The sequence below is a fragment of the Nothoprocta perdicaria genome, unplaced genomic scaffold (assembly GCF_003342845.1).
Source record: "Nothoprocta perdicaria isolate Ctin4 unplaced genomic scaffold, notPer1 scaffold_66, whole genome shotgun sequence".
Taxonomy (NCBI): Eukaryota; Metazoa; Chordata; class Aves; order Tinamiformes; family Tinamidae; genus Nothoprocta; species Nothoprocta perdicaria.
Window position 1 is genome coordinate 741960 of NW_020455932.1, and position 18192 is coordinate 760151.

Below are 18192 nucleotides of genomic sequence, written 5' to 3' on the forward strand. Positions count from 1 at the left end.
TTGGCTAGACCTTAGGCAACCATGGAAATTAATAAACATTTTTTTTTTGGATACGCAACTAGGGTGTTAAAAGAGCCTTAAAAGCAAAATCTGGTGTGCTGAAAGACTGAGCAGCCCTTTCTGGTTGTACAAGGGAGCCAAAGCCATTATACCGCTGTCTTTTTGGAAGTTCACGTGTTGCCCAAGGGTCTACAACCAATTCCCAGTCCTGGCTGTGGACACATCAGCTTGCAGAGGTCCTTAGTGCTTTTCTTAACATTTTGGATGTTCAGATTGAAGTCTTTTGCATATATTTGCAGACTGGATGAACAGATTGTACAGCAGCATCTTTGCAAGAATGTGTGGGTCTTGCGTGACTTTTCTGTCTAGAAAGTGGCAGAGGAGTTCAGTGACAGAGGCACATCAATACAGGAGGCCATAAAATAGTATGCATTTTGTTTAGTTTTTTCAGGAGCCTACTTAGTGTCACATCTTTGTATTTTACTGAATTTCTGGGAAGCGGAATATTAGCTCACTGCTATAAAGATTTGCCTTGTGCTTCAAGTCTTCTTGTATAGAGCATGTACGCATGTGTGTGTACAGTCTAATTATAAAACTGGGGATATTGGTATTGGCTAACTATTGGCTTCTGCAAAGAAGCCATTTTGTGAGGTTACTTGATATGCTGAAAGGAGTTGAACTGAGATTCACGGTGCTCTGTATCAGCAACAGCATCACAGGACTCTACCTCCACGTTGCCAAACTCTGGAGATAAAGGTTGCAACTTCGAAATACGCTGACAGCTGCAAACCAGCTGTCCCCAACACCACAGCTGCTTCCCTAACACGCAGGCAAGCCAAGACCTTGAGAATCACTTTGTCTTTTCTTGGCTGTGGTGGAATTTAAGCAGCTTGAAAATACATTTCTGTTGGCACATTTGTGATTAGTCCTGTAAATAGATGTTTTTTCTCATGTTTCTTAAATCAATATTAAACTCTCTTTTAAAAAAATCAAAACCTGAATTTGGAATAGTGCAGAGACACTCATTTGGCATATGAGCAAGAGGGGCCAAATGCTGTTCTGTAGATGGTACAAAAAGTCCCTGACAAACTTGTTCCTACTCCTACTTCTTATCTCCTTTTTGAAAGTCAGTGACTAGAAACTAGCAGGGTCAGGCTGACTAGCTCGCTCACATCTTTCCAAATGTGTCCCTCTTTTCTTTGTAATGTAAGGGGAGAGGATTTGTATTTTTTCCTGCATTTTAGCAAGCCTGACCAGACAAGAGAGCGGATGCTCTGAGCTCTGCCTGGGCATCCCTTGCATTGCAGAGTCCTCTGGTTTGAAGAGACCTCTTGGCCTAGAGGTCTTGCAAAGCTGCAGTGCTGCTCTGATACAACAGGGGAGTCTCTGCCTCCAAAGCAGGGAAGGAACAAAAGTTCTCCTTAGGAGTTAATTAAAATACCAAGAGTTTCTAAGGGTTTAACTGGCTGGCACCAAGCAAAAATGAGTGACTTAAAAGAAGCTTATTTAATGTGCAGCTTTGTGTAGATGGGAAAGAACTGCTGCAAGGTTCTGCAGTCTTGGTGTCACTTGCAGCACAAGGTCTGTGGGAAGACCCAGACCCTTGCAACAAATAAATGACAGCTGACCAGTTGTTCTGTAGCTGTTCATATGTTTGCCTTCTATCCTTGCCTTTTTTCTCTTGTTCTTTTCAGCTAAAATAGTGGGTAGAAGGCATTTTGGAACTGCTCCAAATGGTTTCACTTTAGAAGTCCACTCGGGTAACGATTTTGGTCTTTTCCTCTTGCCCGCTCCATCATTCCCTGAAGCAGGGACCATGCGATTGCTCCTGACCTTTCATGCTGTGTACGTGGATTTTTTTTTAAAGGAAGCACTAGAACTCTGCATAAAAATTGCCTTCAATGTCACGATTACTTTTAATTTCTGCTAAATGCCTGCAAAGGCACCTAGTGGGCAGGACACACAAGGCACACAGTGCTGCTACATGCAAATAATTCTCTAGAGTGGTTCATTCTACAGGCAGGATGCTGATGCTGCTATCAGCATTTTTCATAATTTTCCAAAATCTCTCATGTAACTGTTTCTTTTCCTCCCTAGCCCCTCCTCAAGTAAACAGTCCCTGCACTGCGCCTGAGCAGGGTTTCACAGCACCTAAAAAACCTCTCTGCAGCGTGTCTGCAGGTGTGCAGATGGCACTCTGGCTTTCAGGGTGCAGATTTATCTGCTCTGCGTAGGCTGCTCACTTCTAAGATGATCTTGTGTTTAATTCCTAATTTAATTGTTAATCACTCATGCAACGGATTTATCTTCTGCAAAATATTTTTGCAGGCCAACGGTGGCCCTTTATAAAGCTGCTGCTGTGAACAGGCGTGTCACCGGTCTCGGTAGCCTCGAGGCCGGCGCTCGGGGTTGTCGTGGTCAGTGCGAGGGAGCTGTGCAGAGGCAGGACCCCTCCGGTGTGTCCCATCCCAGTTTCTGCTGCGGCTGATTGAAGTTTCTCCATAGTGGCAGATGAATCATCTCTGCTTCTGCACTGTCCCCTCCTCATATTGCAATGTGGATGGAGTGTTTGTTGAAACAGATTTTGAAATAATTAATATTAGAGTCCTAGAAGTCCTCTGTAAAGCCAAACCTTTTATGGTAAAAGTTTTTCCTCAGAGATCTTCCAAATGTGTTGCTGTGCAAGCACTTATCTGGCCTCCTTTCCTAGTGCTGAGCTCTCCACCCTGCCTGAAACGTTAGTTGGGGGTGGCTGGGAGGGTGACTTGGACACTTCCTCCCCTGCGACCTGGAGAATTCACCTACACTCCCAACACGGGCCAAAAATAAGCAATGAAACAAAAATGCTTTGGGGGCCCTGCCAAGTCGTGCTGGCATTTACGTAGTTGGTACTGGCTACGTTTCAACACAAAGCAGCCAGGGGGTTCATCTGAGTTCTCCTATACTTATCTTCATTATAATCCAATAAAGTCTTCAAAAAGTTTCTCGGAAGTCTTTGTTTACAAGGGAAACAAAGTTTGATATGAAAAATCTTTAGTTTCTAATGTTACCTAGTGGATCAAAATTGTGTTTATCACACCTTCTGTGATTCATTGTTTGCATAAAAGTCTTCAACCTGTTTGGATAATGCTGGTGGTTATTAAACATATTAGTCTGTGTTAATTTTATGTTAGGAATGCCAAGAGATGGTGCACCTCGAACACACACCTGGCAGCTGGGTAGTGTTTAAGCAATATCCTAACCTAGAAAACTATGTTCTCGATCACATTTTTTATCACGGAAGCCAATGTAAGCAGCAGTTTCTCCCAGTCCTCCCTCCGATTAATCTGCATAACCTAAAACAATTCAGTAGGAATTGTGTGGTAAACTCTTGAGCAAGTGATTTTTCTTTTTTGGCCCCTTATTTGCCTGGAAGACAGAGCTACTTGCCTGATCCCCAGAGTGAGGAGGCCCAGCTCCTACAGAAAATTGCATGTGGAGCTCTATCTTTGGAAGGGTTTTATGTGGACATCAGATATGAATATCTCCAACCTATTAACCTGGCCACACTCACAGTCTGATCTCCCTCTAATAGCATGTGATTAAACGTGATTCAGCATCCTATCTGCTAAGTGCGTGCAAGTGGGCGAGCCTTGGGAGGGAAGCAGATGCACTTATTTTCATACCAGCTGCTTGCTTCTGTAAATTTATTTTATATTGTTAAACACTGTCAGGTTGTCTTAGGGGTTCTCCATCTCCTGACTTAGCGCAATGACTAATGCTCTTTGTTGCTCTTTACCAGAGGCTCGAGGTGCCCAGTCCCTGATGGCTTTGAAGGAAGTCCATTGTCTGTGTCTTGGGGAGAAGATCTCCATGCTAACTGGGGACACAGGGATTTGTCATGACATCCTTACTAAGGACCTTGGGGTGTTTTTTCCAGACAAGGTATAGGAGGAAAGGGGAAAGAACTGCAGGTGCTGATGCTCCTTAAGATGCAAATGCTTGACAAGAAAGACTAACTTGATTGAGTGAGCGGAAAGAGTTGGGAGGAAGCTGCGAGCTCCCTAGAGGGCATGAGAGCCTGCAGGTTTGCTTGGAAAAGCGATTGGCTTTTCTGTGTTCCCAGCAATTCCACAGCAGACTTCCTTAAATACATGTAAGTACGTTGGCTTCTCGAGCTTTGCAAACTGGCCCTAGGACCACGTTGAACTGCCTTCCTTTTGGGGCCCGCTTTTCTGCACTCCAGCGATGGTGCAGGGGGGTAAGGAGAGCAGTCGGATGCTGGTGTCAGCATTCAGCAGAGGAGTGGCAGTGCCTGCTTTCCAAGGAGCACCTGCCCGTGTTGGATGTGCTGCACACCCCGGGGGGAGCCCAGAGCCCGTTAGCTCAAGCCGCTTGTGATTCCTTCTGGCTGCTCTTTTCTCCATCCCATCCGCTTCTACCCAAAAGCTGCCACAAGGATAATGTCATGTTTTAGCTTCAGGCTTCTCTCCCAGCAGAGCTGCCTCTTTTTTTCATCTGAGGGAAGGTAGAAGTGCTCGAGGAGCATGCAGGGAAGATGTAACTCACCTCATGGAACGAATGTGCTGCTGCCTCTGGACTACAGCAGTCCAATTACTGATCCAGGGTGTGCCAAGAGCCCAAAACGAAGTTGTGATCAGCGTGAAGTGAGGTCTAACAGCAGCGAGAGCTGTGGAAGAGCCCGTATTCAGCAAAGACGTGAGCTGGGTGGAGAGGGCACAGGCGGCCACAGACAGCACCGGAGTAGGAAGGTGGGAAGCAGCTGGCAATATAGGAAGAAATGAGTAGCAATGGGAAAGAACAGGGGGAGACGTGTCCTGGTAAACGTGCTCACATCCATGTCCCACTCAGCAATGCTGCTATTAGAATTTCAGTGAACTGTCCAAATTGATTTGTTTCTTTAAGGGATTTACTTCAATTCCTCACTAAAATAGGAGCTATATGTGCATTTCCCCTTCCAGTTCCCTCCTTTTTAATAGAATTAATTTTAGCATCACCCCATGGGCACTTTAATTCTTCATTCCAACTCTACTGTGTGAAGTCGTCTCACCAGATCCAATCAGGTATTTTTCATTGCTCTATAGCAGGGAGGAAATGAATTTTTCTGATGAGGGAAAAGTCGCAATGAATAGCTTGATTCTCCTCCCCAATACTGTTTGCATTCAATTTTGTGCTGTAAATGAAGTCAATGTTTTCCTGGGTCAGGGGTGGCTAATTATTCATAGCACTTTTATTTCCAGCAGTCATCATATCCCTGCCAATCATCATTGCAACTGTTCTGTGCTGGGCTTACTTTGCACTGGTCTGAGTCTAGCTGCTATCCAAACTTGTGCTGTTATTTGTTGCTGTGCAGTAGGTTTTCCTGGGCTAGTGCCAATAATTTTCTTGGTTTCTGAAGGAAGATTGACAAGAGGAATTTGGCATCAGTGTTTTTGGTTTCTTGCATCTAAAAGATTACGTCTGTTTTTAAAGAATGAAATGATAAGGAGGAATATAGATCTGTTCATTTATAAATATAAAAGAAAGGAGAAGTGTTTCATTAGGATGAGTTTGTGTTTCCTGTTATTTCTTTTTTGGTTACAATTGAACCCCAAGCTCAGCAAAATGCATTAGCCAAGATGTAGCTGAGACTTGAATTTGATTCTCTCCATTCCTAGGCTGGCGTTTTCCCTAGTGGAGCCTCCTGCTTCTCCCTGCTGAGTGCCCAGAGCTGCCGACTCTCCATGGGGTGCAGCCAGGTTTCCGGGGTCCTTTGAGCTCATGCCTTGCAGTTTAATCTTGGCTTCGTGCCACTATCCCAGCTCAGATGAGAGGAGTAAGCGAGCGTTGCTGCCTGTTTTCTGCAGCAGACTGACACGCTGGCAGTGATGGGGACCGAGGGAGCTCTGATCCGGCCTGGAGCTCTCTTGCCTTTGTAAGATGCTCTTTGCACCGATCTGGTTAGGCAGAACTTTAAGAGGGCTCCCAAGTAGATGCTGAAGATTAAAACGCTAACTAAAACTCATCCCGATGGCGTTCACTGCAAGTGCTGCCAGAGCAGGCTGAGGTTTCAATCATCTTGCTGCTCCTCTCTGGACTAGACAAGGCTGCTGTGCTGAGCTAGGTAAAGCACCTGAGCCCCGGTTATGGATGGACCTGAAGTGCTGACTTTCCTCCAGATTTGCTCAAGTTCTTTTTTTTATACCTAAAAAAAAGCAGTGACATTTCCGAAAACACCACGTGGCCTCCCAGGAAACCTGAAGACCATCGGTCCCCAAGTCCGGGGGAGGGTGTGAAGCCACATGGGCTGACGCCGAGCAGCGCTCCCAACGCGCTGTCTTTTCTCGGAGGACATGGGAAGGCCCTGGCAGAGCAGGATGAGGTGGGTCAGCAAGGGCTGGCACCCAGTGACATCGCCTAGGTCGGAGCTTCGCGCGCCCTCACGTGAAGCTTCCCAGAGCTCAGGCCCTGCAGGCTAAAAGGGCAGCGAAGGGAGCAGCTCTCCCGGAGGGCTCAGCAGTTTTGGCTGCCCACAACTGAGCCTCGCTCAGTGCCGTGGGAGGCCTGGGGAGGCCACGTGAAAGGCTGCAGGGCCCCCGGGCCACGTGGCACAGGGGAGGCCGCAGGAAATGGCTTGGAGGCAGGAGATGGCCACAAAGCCAGGCGTGTAGCACAAAGAGCCGAGGAAGGGAAACTGCAGAGATGATGGAGTTAGAGGCAGATGGGAGAGACAGGGTGCAGGAGAAAAGAGGCTACTCCTGCCCTTTTGAGAGATGCTCCCTCAAGATTTTGGGTTGTTTTGAGTGGATTGAGCAACAGGCAGTGAAGGAGACTAGTGATGTTGGCCAGGAAAAGCATCTGGGAAGGATTTGACAGATGAGGGAGGGAATGTAAGAGTGGAGAAAGTGAACATATGCTAAGGCAGAGCGTCTGAGGCTAATGCGATGTAGAAGCTAATGAAGCCCTGCATGGAGGGGATTTCTGCTCAGCTCTGCCTTTCACATTGCCCTGCATCTTCCGCAGATCAAAGGGATTTACCTGCCTCTGATATTTGTACGTTAACAGTGAAGAATGTTAGAATTGCTGTCCTGATACTGTTTTATTTCACATCGTGCCACATCGCAGGGATGTGATTGTGTTTTAACAAGTGTGATGTTGTGATGCTCTTTAAAATTGTGCTTTTATTATTAACTGTGAGCAAAACAGCAGTAAATTTGGGAAAAATATAGGTCTGTTAATAAAAACAGGGGGTTGTTTAAAAAGTGTCTATTACTGATCGCATTGTAACTTTATGGGTCAATAAAATTTCTTTGCAATCTGATGCTTACATGTTTATTGGACCCTGCCAGAGTTTCAGTGGAAGCAAGACTGGGCTGTTAATATCTGCACAAATAAATGCTGATACTTATCACTGCTGGGTGCTTTGAGACTTGCATCACGTTGCTCTATACTGTCCTGGTCTGGCTGGACAAACTGCAAGACCGTGGTTTAAATTTATTTGTCACAGGAGACACATAGGGGTTTAGGTCCCGGAAGGCTCATTGCACTCAGAGCTCTCATTGCAGTGTCGGGGTGAGTGATGGCAGGAAGAGGGGCTGGAGCTGTGAAGAGCCGCTTGAGGTTCTGCTTCCTTCTCGCCAGCACCGTGTGTCCTCTCAGGTGGCACCACAACTTTGCTAATATTAAATTCAATATTAGCTTATATTAATGTTAACTAAAATATTAACTTTGCTAATATTTATGAAGGCACATCATGCTCAGATATACTTATTTTCTAGTTTAGGTGTTCCAAACATTACAGGTGAATCTACTATGAGTTTAATTACTCTGATTGCACCTTTAATAGCAACCATGTGTTTCTTCTTATCTTAAATTAGACCACTACAAAGTTGCCTTAGCTTGGTCTTAAGTGTGATAGCTCTGTGCTTGGTTTTAGATGTTTGTAAGTGAGGACTCCTGTTTGTTTCTATGTCCCCTTTAGCACTCAATTTTTTTAATGTAAATGATAAATGCTTTCATGTTGCTTATGCTGTTATGTTTGGGTAGTGTTCCTAGATGTCACGTTCAGAGTATCGTGAGCTGGAATCTCCAACACCTGGTAAGTGTTGGGATGCTGAAGGTATATCTACAAAACCTGAAGTGCTAAGACCAGATTTGTATGTATATAGAGAAATTGAAAATGAAATGGCTTCAAGTTCTCAGCCAGCTCTAGGGGAGAGAAAGTAAGCACTAAGAAGTGCTATGGGGAAAAGGTCAGTCCTTGGAGGGAAAGGAAATGTAAAGATCCTTTTAGAGACACATCTTTACCACAAGCCTGCTGACTATAGAAGAGAATTTTAGTGGAAATAGGGATAAGGTTTTTTTTGTTTTGTTTTTAAGCTATGCTTTGGATGAGTTGGCCTGTAACTGCTTTATCGTGGGTACAAAGCCTGAAGATGAATGTGCAACACTGTGTTACGGGCTTTGGAGATGCCTTACAGGTGCCCATGTTCATGCCTAACTTGTGCTCCCCAGGCACGTTGCTGTTTTCTGCCTCTGGACGTCTTGTCTGTGGTATTTGTTATGGCTTTCAAGGGTCTTGGAGGAGCCTTCCTTTAGGTAGGAGGCCTTGGAGCTTCTCTTCATTGTTGTTTTCGGTTATACACAACGTATAGTGTCTAACGAAGAGTTATCTGACTCCAAAGAGCAGATTGCCTGTGGCCTCCTCCGACCAGTGCTGTGCATGGAGGATGCAGTGCCTCTTCCTGACGCACAGATGTTGTCGATCCTGGATAGACAAGCTGCTCTGCTGCATGAGAAGTGACAATATCAGCGCTGAAACAAAAGACCTAAAAATGCAGAACACCAGTAAGGGTGAAGTGTTGGCAGCTGAGTCTGTATATGTGCATATCATATTTGTGCTCTTCAGTGTGGTGTTTGTAAGACTTAGTCATGAGAAGTATATTGGTTCATTTATTATTTATTAATGCCACATAATTTCCTATAGTCTTTTCCCTTAAATGTCATGTCTGCTTCTAGTTTCAAAGATCTTCATTAAGCATAGCTGCAGTTTCAGTAAAAAGTTTTGGAGATTTCACCATAAATGTGTTGCATTTTTTTTCTCTCTCCCCTCCTGATAATCCTCTTATTTCATTTTAATGTTCTCGTGCAACTTCTGTGTGTTAGCTCAAATATATATATTTTTTTCCCCCCACATACCATTCAAACCTTCCTAGTTCTCCCTTGATAATCGATATTTCTGTTATATTTATAGCCTGTGTATTTCGTTTGTCTCTGTTGCTGGTGAGCTCTTGGGGATTTTAGTGGGAATCTTCCTTGGACTGCAGCTATCAAAACAGCCCACAGTTTCCCATCTGTTAGGGAGCTTTCGTTTGACATGCGGATTGTTGTCAATAGGTTGTGTTCAAGAATTAGGATTTCACATGTCGCCCAAGAGCTTTGTCTGACAGGTCCATTTTCTGTTACGTCTCGTTTAACTTATGCTCTGAGCAGCCTTATAAAAATAAGGCTTTACATTGTGCAATGGAAAGCACGGCATGATGCAGCTGGTGTAACCTCCTCTTTACTCTGCATGTCTCTGGCACTTTACTGGTAGCGGATGGGCTGGTTGTGATTTTGGAGATCTCTGCTGATGGAGAGCTCTCTTTCCCGTGTGACTTGCTAGAGAACTGCTCTGAGCCTAACCTTCTGCCACGAAGCACACGTGTGTCAAAATGGTTTTGACTTATGAGAGATGGCAAGGTCCCTGGAGGTCAGGGAAGTGAGATTTTAAAATGTCTCCATTTAAAATAGGAAGTTTTCCCAGTTTCATCAAGCTCCAGGTCCCCTGAGAAACTGGAGGCAAAGGCTGGAAAAGATGCTCTATATTTGTAGATACCTCTGCCTCATGGAGAGCAAGGAAGCGGTTGGGATGGGTGCTGTTCCTGCTGCCAAAGCCAGGATGAACTGGTAGGGTGAGCTGGAGGGAGGAGGATCAAACAGCAGCGGCAGGACAGCTCATTTAGCTTGGTGTGCGTCTCTCTGTGCAAGCTATCTTTGTACGACTTTTCTCTAGTAATCGATAATGAGATAACTGCAGATCACCTTGTGCTCTACTCATCTCAAGCCGGGATTTGAAGCCAGCTTTTTTAACCGAACCCCCCTTCCAAACTCCCCCCGCACCAGCTAATTCGGGCTGTTCTGTGGGCGCTATTGCCTAAGAACAGGAGAGAAGGCAGCGCTGAGGAATGGGGATCCCTGTGAAAACCCGGTGTTCCTGGCTTTTTAAGACAAGCTATTGCATCTGTGCTCTAGTAGAAGTGGTTTCAGCTGCAAAATCTGTCATGGTTTATATAAGATGAGTTGTCTCTAGACAGCATTACCTGAAATTGTAGGTTTACATGGCAAAAAAAAAAATACACAACGGTTCGTTCTGCTAAATGGAAAGATCCCTTCATGTGTCCCGCTTAACAGGAGATCCCTGCAGTATTTGTTAGGCCTTGATGACTCTCTCCACTGCCACTTTCAATCACCCTAATAAGCGGGTTGCCCTTTCCCTTAAAACTTAGCTCGGGTATATATTGAAAAGTAGAAAAATAGCAATTGTGCAGACTAAAGGAGAGTGAAAACCAGTCAGGAAGGAGCAGGAATGAGGGGCAGCAAAGCTGCTCCCCCAGCAAGGAGAGGGGCAGCCGTCAGACACGGTTCCCAGCTCCGTCCCTGGTGCTGAGCTCGCTCGTGTTGGTGGCAGGAGCTCCTATGGTGAGCGCCATCACCGTGAGCTCCAAGAGTCTTTCAGCTTCGTGCAGCTCTTGAAGTTCAAAGCCTCCCTCATTATGCGTCGCTGAGGTGGGTCTCTAGTCCCGTGAGCCCTGCAGGAACAGCACTGATGTGCTCCCGTAGCTGATAACGGCGCCTGCGGCACTCACAAATAGGACCATTTCCCAATCATGTTTTTAATTGCTTTGCCCTGGATGCAGCTCAGTTTTGGCTCTTATCGTTGTGCTGTGCATTAAGTGTTGGAGATGTGACAACTCCCTGTGGGTCCCATTTGCATTGGTTTCTAGAACGGGGCACAAGGAGCAGGCCTTTCTGCAAGCTGATAGCTCTGAAAATGAAGCAGGCAACCCACTGCCCAAAGGCTGCAGGGCCGTGTTAATTCTGGGCAACCTGAATTAATTAATTTCAGGGGTGAAAGGTGTTGGTGCTGATCTCGCTTGTGCCGAGCAGAGCGTGTCCTGATTGAGCTGCCAACGTGTGGGCTGCTTCTTACTGATCAGATTTTCTTTGAATGCCAGAAACAACTTGAAAACAAGCAGTGTCAGGATGGCACCGAGTGCTCCCAGCTGAGCCTGGGCAAGCTCCGACTGCTGCTTTTGAGGAGCTACGGCCACGGTGAATGTACGCTCTGGAGTATGTTGTTTACTCAACTTTCTGTATTACATGCTAAAAATTCGCTGCTATTATGAAACTCCTGGCAAGCAAGGAGAACTGGAACATCTTGTGGTGATCCCCAATGTTTAAGATAATTGATGGCCCCTCTGGTTAAGTTGAAGGTATTGTGGGAGGCAGAGAACAGCACTGTCTTGTTTATAGAAGCACATGCAGTACCTGGCACTGAAGGTTGCTGACCCAAAGCTTGGGCCTCCAAATACCACTACTGAATGTGTACTAGCACTGAACTAAGAATTGGAACAGGTATTTTCTGATTCTAAACTGAGATCTCAAAAGAAAAAATAACTAAGTTTGCATTCCAGGCTTTGGTTAAAGGATAAAGAAACTGTTTCATGTTGTGCATAAACTTTGTGGATGCACAGAGCAAATGAGAATTAATCTCTTGGTTTAACTTGAGCTGTAAGGGAAATGAAAGAACTGACTTTTGCCCTGAGCTGTTATGTGTAGTAGCTATTACTGGTTACTGACAACATGCTGGAGGTTTCTCTAAGCCTCCTTCTAAAGCAATCCAAGCAATTTCATTATCAGCTTTAAATATTATTGCCTAGAAAACAGAGGCACTTTAATTAGTCTTCTAGATTCTTCAATGGTATATAAAAGTCTAAAGACTGGATTTTATTTCAGGTCAGACTAGAAGCAAACATGAAAATCTGGTAACTTCTGAACCTGAACTTGTGTGCAGTCAATGCCCCTGTTCCCTGTTTAGGGGAAAATGCCATTAGCTGTAGGAGTGATCTTATTATCTAGATAGATAAAAAGAATTAAAACAGGTGGTTGGATCCCTGGTATATGTAGAACTACCAGCACAAGATTTAACATGTTATCCTGGTACTACTAGAAGGAGGTGAGATCTAAACAGTTAAATATTTCCTTCAGCACCTGGACTGCAATACGGGACAGATCCGACCTATTTGCTGTTCATCAGTCTTGTGCTGTCTTGTCCCTGTGCTGTCACATGAAGGCACAGGAGCCGTGTTTTCAAGAACATAGGACTTGCATTTAACATCAGCCTTGTTGAGATACGTGACATATGCTTAAAGTTTTAAGCAGAAAAGTTACTTGGAATATTGTGGTATATGGAACGCTAGACCCCCCTGTGATGGGTGAAAGCGATGCCTTTAGAAGATTTCAGAGTGGCTGTTAGCTTGTTGTGATAGTACGGACTTCAGTTTCCCAGGGAAATGGGACCTGGTAATGCTTTCTCTTGCACTGAACACAATAATACCAGAAAGTATATACATATTTTTAATTTCTTGACTTCTGATGTGTTGAAACATCTCAAAATACCTGAGCTTTTCCATCATTATTGTTAAACTTCAGCCTATGAAAACGTTTCCTATGTGGACAATATAGGTTTGAATGCAACTTGGATACTGAAGCCTTGTAGAGTTTTGGATACTGGATATTGGACTTTGAGCACCAAGCCACTTCTCTAAGCACGTGCCTCTCTAGGTGCTCCTTGCTCACCAGCAGATAGGATGTGTTTGTCTGTCAGCTGTTGGGTTTAGGCTGTCACCACGTTCTCATGCTGGTGGCAGGTTCCTCTCAAAGGGACTGGGCGTTTTCCTGAAGGGAACAGAAGAAGCAGGCAGCATGGCAGGAAGCAAGCAGAAAGCTCAAGATGTACCAGTGTGCTTGGAAGGCTGCCTACTGGCTAACAAATAGCCCATCTAGTCATGGGAGGGAGGGTTTGCTCTTCTCTCCAGCGCATGGAGCATTTACATCTTGTTCGCTCACATTTGAAGAACAAAGTCAGATGGAAACATCTGCAGTTCCTTTCTGACGTGCTTATCTGGGCCTGCCTCTGCTCTCTCCTCTCTAGGAGTGGTTGCACTGCCAGGATTATCTCCCTCTGGCCTGACCTCACACTATATCATGCTGGCAAACAAAACTTATCTGCATTGACTGCTTCTATCATACATCTTCCCTTGCAAGTAGAGAAGGATGTGGCCTGGTACAAGTTGAATGTACTCTCATCCCTAGTGTGTTACAGTATCTGCCTAAAGTACTTAAGAGCAGAGTGGTTTAGTGTTTCGTTTATCACTAATAACACCTGAAGGGCTTGGGGCTATGTTTTGACAATGGAGATGATGTATTGTTGTATACAGGTTATAGAGATTCAGTCTACGGCTGCTAGACAAATGGATATCTGTGCTAAGTTTGATATTTTTGTTATAGGAGAGAAGCATCTACCTCAAAGAAACCTAATCCTTCCAGTATCTGAAAGTCCTCTATACAACTGGCAGTAACTGGTACATCTAGTCAGCAGTCCTGGTGGGCTCCAAGCATGAAAAGGTCATGGAAAGTGCAGGGAAATCTTGCTTATCTGGTCAAGCAGGCACCCAGAACTAGTCCTGCTTTTGCCTGCTCTGCACCTGCAATGTGGGAGCTGAAGAGATCAGACATCAGATGCCCTTCATTGGCATCTAACTTACTGTATTAAAATGTAATGATAAATGTAAAGCTTTCAGCTGTGCTGTTTTTTTCTTTCCCCCAATCCCAACTGCAGTTGAGATTTTTCTCATGCTAAATTGACTTGCATTGATAGTAGACTGGAATTCACCTTACACAAGCTTTAGTTATAGTGGTAAACTATTATTTTAATTGGTCCTGTTGCCAGCACCATGTGCCTGCTGTTCCTTCCCTGCGTGCTCCGAGGCAGTCCGTACTCTTGCATTTTCTGGATTCTCAGAGCCAGGCCTGCTCAAGGATCCTAATCAAGCTGTGCCCAAAACAGAGATGGGAACATACATCCAGCATCAGACCTTCTGCTGTACTAGGATAAACCTGCTAAACTGTGTATTGAGCAATTCTGGCAACAGAGGGCAAGGATTCTAATAGATGAGTGGATCTCAATTGCATATACCTTATTGCCTTTTAAGTCAAGCAAAAAGACTTTTTTTCTATGCTTATGAAGTGGAAATAAATGTTGGAATTAAGTCTTTCCTTAATAATAGCAGTACAATCAGTGGATTTTATACATCTGTCTTTTCTCCAGTCATTTTATTGCACTATTGTTCCCATGAATGTTTTTAGCCACAACAATCTGTCGAGCCTCCACCTTCCCCGTCGCAAGGAAGGATTGCAGGCAGAATGTCTCGCACAAGCTTATTCATGCTGATGACACCAATCTGTCTTTTCTCACTAACAAATCATCTTCCTTGCATAGTTTTCCTTTAAAACCACAAAAAAGGGGTTTTTTTGAGTATTAAAAATCTCCTCACACTTTATTTTGCTGTCCTCATCGCTCGCTCCCCAGTAGCATGTGGGCATCTCCTGAATCTTTCCTCTTTGTGTTGGTGAGTTGCTATCATTTTGACCTGTATGGCAAGTGCAGTAGGAACTTTATCTTCCACTTCAACATATGGCCCATTATTTTATCCTTCTCAATCAGAAGAGACTGTCTCCTGTGCAAGGAAGTGTCCCAAAATGGGTGCAACCCTCTTCCTGCTCACCCAGGGTCACCTACTGAGCTAACATGTGACTTTTATTTTATTATTTATTATTTTCCACTCAGGTGATGCAGAGGAGCATAGGAAATGCTAAAATGTTGCTGTTGCTAAGGCTGGTATCTATCTGCTTTGGCGCTTTGTTTCCTCCAGCCTTCACCTTTTAGGTCAAAGCTCAGTGCCAAGCTAGACGAGTTGGGTGAGAGAGCCAGGACTGCAGCTAGGATATGCACTGCTGATATTAGTCCCTGATAACTTATAATTTCTCCACAAACGTGATTACCAATGGTGTGTTGTATTGTGATATTCCTTAAACCTGGAGGGTGGCTGCAAAAGGAAAGCACCGCTGCTGCTCTCAGCAGTAGGTGTTTGACCAACTAGACTGCGTGCCAGACTTGTCAAAGGAAAAGTGATGCAGTTTGCCAGTAAGTTTAGCTTAAAAATGATAGGGAAGAAGACAGCACTTCTAAAATGCCAAAGCCTTTTGCTTTAAGACTTTGACTTTCAATTTTGGAAATGTCAAATTTGAAATAGGGGGAAAAAAATCAGGCTTAAAATTCAGCGTTAGATATGACAGAGGCAAGTAAAATACTTGTACTAGAAAAATGGTTTTTTGGTCAAAACCTAGGGCTTTCTCTGGGTATCTGGAAGAACTTGTTTTCTTCTTTAGCCCTAAGCAAACCTACCTCCAATTCCCCACCCGACAATTTCTCTTCCTCTTAGCACCTCAGCAAGCTGCGTGTGTGCACTGAACTGAACCACTGTTGCACTGAACGCTTGTATTTGTTTGGCTTGGGGCCTGCAGAAGTGAACAGCCTCCCGTGACTCACGAGGGTGCAGAATCGGTGCTGCTGGCAGGGCAGAGTGTGAACAGCGCTTCAGAAATGCACCAAGCTGCTTCCTTACCTGGTACCTTGTTCATTTTGGAAGTCAACTCTGCCTAAAGACTAGCCAGCCAAAAGAACTCTGTTTCTCTCTGAGCTCTTTTCCTTGCTTTGTTTGTTTTTTATCTCCCAATTTTATACGAAAGCATTAACAGCACTTGTTACTTACCAGGTTCGTAGAGTCCCGTGGTTTTTCACTCCCAAGTTATTTTACTCATTTCTTAGAGATTTGCTTTTCTCTTATTTCTGCCCTAATCCAGAGGAGGAAATGTTGCCAGAGGAGTCAGGCTAACTCTGTGAACCTTGAAACATCTATTTTGCAGGTTGCTTTGTTTGGAAGGTGCTTTCATGCTAAATTAAAATAAAGCTATTGTAATTCTGGGAAAAAGATGTCAAATGCTCAGCCCTAGTTCCAAAGAGTCTCTATGGCCTCGTCTAGACCGAGTCACTGAGGCCATGTCAGTGCTAGATTGCTGAAATACATTAGCTGAGGCAAACTGTGCTTTAATGTATGTGCTAAAATGCCTTTTTCTTTGTCGATGCTAACCTGAGCAGGCTGGCCAGCAGCACATGTTCCTTGTCTAGACAGGGTTTCCTTGTCCATGGGGCTATGTGTCAGAAGCAGTGGATGAACCCCAAAGGCTCAGACATGACTGGGCTGTCATTCCCCTATTTTAACACAAAATTAGATGTAGAAACTTCAGCAGAAGCCAGACTTGGTAGTCTTTACTGCAGTGAGCAATGGTGAGAGCAGGGCAGTGGCACGGCTGGCTTTGCTCTGAGCTTGGCTCAGCTTCCACCTTGTTGTCAGTGCAGCTGGCACAGAAATGCACAAGGGATTTTGCTCAGGACAATGCGAAGCAGTCTCCAAGTGTCTAGACTACCCCAAAAGATATATTTAAAGCCCATTAGCCAAGCAACTTAATTACCTTTTAAAGAGGTGAAGCAAGGCAAGATGATTTGTCTTTTGTGGCTTTGGCCCGAGAAGGCTGGAGTGATTTTTCTGGTGCTTTGGAGGGGGGTCTTGGTCTTCTGGTCATCTGCCTGCTCTGCTCCTGTGTAGGAAAGATAGGGGAGACTAGTGCCTTTGTACCAGGTCTTGATAAAAATAGCACCTGGAGCTTACCCAAATCTTGGAGAAATTAAAGGCATAAAGAACCAGAGTGTGCGGGTAGCTCTTGCTTCTGAGCATCACTAAGTAAATAGCTTTGTTCATTCTCTCCCATCATGGGTTGTTGGGTCAACTGGCAGTTAAAGGCTTTAATGCCTCATGAGCTTGCTTAATATGTTGAAATTGGTGGAACAGGCCACATTTAAAATTTAAATAATCCATTTTCATATGAAATCAGTGTGGGACTTGAGCAGTGTCCAAATTAATGCATGGCACATTTGAATACTTGCTAATTAGACTTAACACATCAGTAAGAATTGGGCACTGGTGAGAACTAAATCTACTATAGAAACAGAACAGCAGTTCATTTAAAAAAAAAAAATCACACATTATCTAATATTTTCCATTCATAGAGATTGTGAAATGCTGATTAAAAATACACTGACCCCTGGGATATAGTTTGGCTGTGATGTGCAGAGCAACAAGGTGAAGCCAAGTGAACAAGCGACAGAATTAAGTCCTGACTGATAAGGCACAAAATTTCTGTCCATAATTGGTGAAACTTGTGAGATTAAGTCAGTGTGAGGATGACTTGCGTACAGATTTACAGGCAGCAGCTGGAGAAATGATCATGTCAATGGCAGAGACTGTGCACTATTAGTGTTGAAAGTGACTCTGTGCAGCATTACAGGGTGTACTGAATATTTGGCAGATATCAAATTTGCTTGCAGATATCAAATTTGCTTACAGATATCTGAAGGACATGCTTCAAAGAATTCCTGGTGTATCTTTCAATGATTTTTGCAAGCTTTAGCTGCTCCTTCAAAAGGAAGTGCCCTGGTATCCCCCCTTCCCATCAATGTGACTGTTTCAAGAGATTGCTGTGCTCTGATACAGCTGTAGATGTTCTTCCACTCCCCAGAAGAGCACCTTAGGAGGAGTTTGAGCAGAAATAAGTGATGGTGTAAAACCGAATCAGAATTTGAACCACAATATGTTCCCAAATGTAAGGCAACTCAAAGGGGTGAAGAGCCTTGCCTAGCCACTCTGCAGAAGAGATTTAATCCCAAGACAAAGGAGAACGAGGCCAAGCTTGTCTCAGCTAGACAGTGTTCTGGCTGCCTCACTGGGAATTTCTTTTTTCCATAAAGATGTACAGCATTTCCCTAACGCCTGTGACGTTACCTTGCTGCACTAATTCCACTAGGTAGGATATAGGGTGTAAAGAAGCCGTTCCTTTCCCGGTGCTCCAAGCAGACTACCTGTCAGCCGAGGTGTGTGCGAGCAGGGAAGGCTGTTTTCCAACCGGACCACGATGTTAGAAACGTAACAGGAT

The 18192-nt window shown here is 44.5% G+C and overlaps 1 long non-coding RNA gene across 1 annotated transcript; it reads left to right on the top strand.

The window, feature by feature from the left end:
• Window positions 1–7873: 7873 nt before the first annotated feature.
• LOC112956729 lies at window positions 7874–9056 on the top strand. Its single transcript, XR_003251092.1, has 4 exons — window positions 7874–7921; window positions 8026–8077; window positions 8494–8577; window positions 8664–9056. It is a non-coding gene; the product is annotated as an uncharacterized LOC112956729 (long non-coding RNA).
• Window positions 9057–18192: the final 9136 nt, after the last annotated feature.